The sequence below is a fragment of the Nannospalax galili genome, unplaced genomic scaffold (assembly GCF_000622305.1).
Source record: "Nannospalax galili isolate Female #2095 unplaced genomic scaffold, S.galili_v1.0 scaffold1025, whole genome shotgun sequence".
Lineage (NCBI taxonomy): Eukaryota > Metazoa > Chordata > Mammalia > Rodentia > Spalacidae > Nannospalax > Nannospalax galili.
In genome coordinates, this window is record NW_008353598.1 from 583,668 (window position 1) to 588,730 (window position 5,063).

A 5,063-nucleotide genomic window follows, 5' to 3' on the forward strand; every position below is an offset into this window, starting at 1 on the left:
AGTGTCCCTCAATTGACGAGTGGATAATGAAAATGTGGTTCATTTATATGATGGAGTTTTACTCGCAGTAAAGAAAGATGAAATCATGAAATTTGCAGGTAAATGGATGGAACTAGAAACTGTTATACTAAGTGAAGTAACACAGACACAGAAAAAAACATCAAAATATGTTCTCCCTCATAAATGGATCCTAGAAACAAACTCTGATAAGTGAGTATGTATCCAGACATAACTACAGGAACTAGGATAATGAAAAGGAACCAGGGACATAAAGGAAAAGACAGAATCTGAAAGAGAAGAACAGTAGGAAACACGTTACTAAGGGAGATAGGGATAAAAATGGGGTTATTTTAAGGGGAGGGGGCAGGGAAGGTTATACAAGGAACCTAGGGGGAAAAGGTAAAGAAGAGACTCATGACAGATGCGACCATAGGAGAAGGGTATTATTGGTATTATTAAGGGAAAAATGGAAAAAATGGGGGCACCTTACTTGGGGAAACCATGGTGGAAGAGTTAGACACTTTGAGAGATAAATAATGCCTAGCTAGCTTTAAAAAACCAGAGGGAACCATATTAGTCCAACAACCTACTGACAAATTATACATACAACTACCTTAAGGAATATAATACATGTGTAGGCAAGGTTTATCTGAGAACATTTGGTCTTTGCCCAAGCTTTATCTACACGGCACATGGTAACTAAAAGTACCAGAGTGACGAAACTAACCTTCTTGGGTGTTTAACAGCCATACTTTGAAGCCTACACTACTTTGGTCAGAGGGACATAAAGGACAGTTTTTGCTCCTTGCCCTCCTAGGTGGACTAAGTTCCAGGGGACTATGAGCATCTCTCAAAATGTCCTGTAACTGTGGTGAGTCACCTGTCCTCTTGATGAAGGAGGCCGTGGAGACCCCACCAAATGGACTTGAACCAGTGTCCAGTCTACAAAGAGGAGGGTCAACACAGAGGAATCATTTCCTCCACGCTTCCAAGTGAAGCCAGCCATGGTCGAGCAGGACCTTTGACTTATCTTCACATAGGTGGAACTGGTAAAAGAAAGGAGCCAGGGGCTCCTCCCAAGCCCATGTGACCCCTGAGGAACAGATCCTCGAACGGCCTTGAGAATAAAAATAAATTGGTTTATCTGGGCCAATTGTAGCATCTTAAACACCCAAAAGGAAAGTATAACCAAAGATTAAAGGGGTCAATATAATGTTTTAAGATTCCGTATGTCTAGCTAAAGGCTACACAACAAGAAACAATGCCAGACAGGAGATACCTTCCTTTGAGATTTTGGCCAGGGTGGCCCAACAGACTCCCAGACAGTAATCCAGCACAGAACTGGGAAAATGAGCAGCAGACCCCAATCTTTTTTTTTTTTTTTGTCTTTTTGAGACAGGGTCTCCCGTAGCCCCAGCTGTCCTGGAACTCACTATGTAGACAGGGCTAACCTTGAACTCACAAAGATCCACTTGCCTCTGCCTCCCAAGTGCTGGGATTAAAGGCCCAATCTTATCTAAAGGAATATTGACAACTGATTGCTGCTAGATGAAGAAGAGCTGATCTTCCTAAAACGAGGATCTCTAGATAGGCTGACTAGATTCAATGGATGGACAAGCAGGGGGAACGGCTGGGGGCGCCAACAACACAGTGGACAATAACAGGGATCACAGAGTATATGGGCTCCAGTGGGAAGAGTGGCTATGGGAGGGTACCATTTGGGAAGTGGGTATGTAGATGAATAAGATTGTTTGGGATGTTCTGTATGATATACACACAGAAAATCAACAAATAAAAAAATGAGTTTTATTTGAGGAGGAAGCATAAAATTTATTTCATGTTAATTAGTAGAGGTGATAAACATTACCATTGAAATCTACCTGATGACTTTATATCCATACTTAGGTGCCAAGGATTGAGTGTACCTGACTGTGACTAGTAATAATCAGATACAAAGACATTAGAGAGGCACGTGCAAACATCTAAGTGTTAGCAGCATTAAAAATGAATCTTTTGGCAGGCGTGGTAGCACACACCTTTAATCCCAGCACTTGGGAGACAGAGGTAGGCGGATCTTTGTGAGTTCGAGGCCAGCCTGGTCTACATAGTAAATTCCAGGCCAGCTGGGGATACAGGGAGACCCTGTCTCAAAAAGATTAAAAAAAATAAATAGTCTTTCTGCCAGGCATGGTGTCACACACCTTTAATCTCAGCACTTGGGAGGCAGAGGCAGGTGGATCTTTGTGAGTTCAAGGCCAGCCTGGTCTACATAATAAATTCCATGACAGCTGGGGCTACAAGGAGACCCTGTCTCAAAAAGAGTGAAAAAGAAAGAGTCTTTCTGTAGGAAACAGTATATTCTAAAATGAAATGGAGATCTTTTCTAAAGGGTAAAAACTCATTCAATTTTATGTCTTACAGGGTTTATACTGAGTTCAATATTGTATAACTGTATTAATTCAACTGTGAACCTAAAAATTTACAGCTACTTTTGAAAGAGACGTATCTTTTCTCTGCAAGTTGTTATTGAATATGTTAAAACTTTAATAAAAAAATAACAAAATGAAAATCTGACATTATTTCTTAATAACATGTCAGGTTCAGAATTTTCAATGTGTCTAGGAAAGTTCTGTTCAGATGCTCCATTGCCTCTGGCTTCCTGACTTTTTACTGTCCCTGATTAATTCTCTTCCAGTCAAAAAACAACTTACCCCCAAACACTCTGCTCCTTCCTGTCTCAGTTTTCTGAAATCTCAGGGTTCCTATACATGGAATATTTTCTCCCAGGCCAGTCTTCACACACATGCCTCCTCATCCCCCAGTGTTCATCTTGGCATATGTCCTTAGGGAAGCCTTCCCTGACCTACATCTCTCTATACCAAGTCTGATCATTCTATTAATTAGTTCTCAAATATCCTGTACTTTTCCTTGCTGGTACTTTGCACATTTGTAATTATTTGACTAAGCACTTAATTATTTGTTTGATGGCTACCTGCCTGCAAACTATCAAGACAGGGATCATGTTTATCATCATATCTGCAACATCAAGCATAATGCCTGACATAGTGTGGATGCATAATAGTTACATCATGATCAATTAATTGACTATGTACAGAGCTGAAGAAACTAAACTCATATAACAAAGCTTTATGGAGACATGCACCTGTGCTTTAACCTGGGTTCTGTAGACCTGGCCTTTCCTCCTTCTTTGACTACAATTCTTTCATTTTTTTCTCTTTCTGATTTTCTCTATACAGAATAATGAAACTATTCAGTCCATATATCAGAAATCTTCAATTTGTGCTGGGCATGGGAAAAAGTACAGATTATCTCTAATACTTGGGAATCAGGTTTTTATTGGAGACTATACCTCTGTTCTCTGGGTTCTAACATAAAATTTTAGGGTTTTGTTTTTGAATTCATCATAGACACACAAACACGATCAAACAAACTACAATCTTATATGTGCTTTGATCAGAATTATATCAGAAAAGACAAAGTCCACTGTTTGACACTGACATTGAGTGCATATCCTAAACAAAGATTTCTGAAGGAGGGGAATATGTGAAATGCACCTACAGTTAACCAAAGTGATTCTTTCTACTACAAAAGTGGATGAGAGTTCCCACTGTGCCATGTTCTTGCCAACTCTGATGTTAGCTGGCTTTTTAATTCTCACCAGTCTAGTGGCTGAAAAATGCTACCTCATTACGGTTTAATTTTGCAGTTCTAGAATTGCAAATGTGGTGGGCTGTTGGAATCTGCTCTCACGGGCTCTTACGAGCCAGTTGTGTTCACATGGGTAGCTTGAGAAGTCTATGACATTCACCACGTGGAAATGAGCAAACACTACAAAGCAGAGCTTTTCTACCCTGGAGCGCCAGTTATTAAACATTACCTGTCCACCATTGTTGGTAAAATGGCATTTTCTCCTACATTTATAGGGCATTTGCATTTCTTTAAAATACCAGCCTTTTTCGTTTTTATTTATTTTTATTTTATGTGTATGAGTGTATTGCCTGCATGTATATGAGTGCACCCTTGTCGTGCAATGCCATGGAGGTCAGAAGAAGGCATCAGATTCCCCTGGAACTGGAGTTCAGGACGTTTTGTAGCCACCATATGGGTGCTGGGAACTGAACCTGGGTCCTCTGCAAGAGCAGTCAGTGCTCCTAATTGCTGAGCCATCTCACCAGCCCCTAAAATACCAGTTTTTGTTTTGCCTATTTATTAAAAATTAAGCTTTGGGGAAACTTTTTTTTTGAGACAGGGTCTCTCTGGAGCCCTGGAACTTGCTATGTAGACCATATCAATGGAAGTGTTTTCTTTAAGTATTGACATTAATTCCTTAAGTAAAGAATTTAATTGAATTGCTATCCCTCAGATCATTATTATTTTTTGTGTGGGTATACAGGTGTGTGCCAGTACACATGTGTGTATATGTGTGTAGAGGCCACAGGACAACCTTGAGAATCATTCTGCAGATGCCATCCACCATGTTTTTTAAGACAGAAACTCTCATTGCCCTGGTACTCCCAGCTAGGCTGGCTGGCCAGGGAGCCCCAGGAATCTGCCTATCTCTGCCTCCCCAGTCTGGGATTACAAGTTCATGCCACCATGCCTGACTTTTTTTACATGGGTTCTGGGGGGTGGAACTCAGGTCCTCCTGCTTGCAAGGCAAACACTTTATGACTGAGCTATCTATCACTCCAGCACGATTATTATACATCATCTTGGTATTAAAACTTTTCTACAAATTAAGCATTATTACTATTTGTACATAGTCAGTGTTGCTTAGTTTTACCATTTTTTTAAAAGTATCTTCTTTTTGCAACTCTGACCTTTCCTCTAGGATTATTTTCCTCTTTTGCTTTTGGTATTTTTGTTTTAAATTTTTAAATATTTTTATTGATTTGGGAATTTCATCCAATACACTTTGATCGTACAGACCCCTTCCCTCATCTCTCCCCCCACAATGTTTTATCCTCCCCTTTCATGTCCTCTATTACTATTTGTCTTTAAAAAAAAAAAAAGATCTATGGAGTCTAATCTTTGTTTCCCAA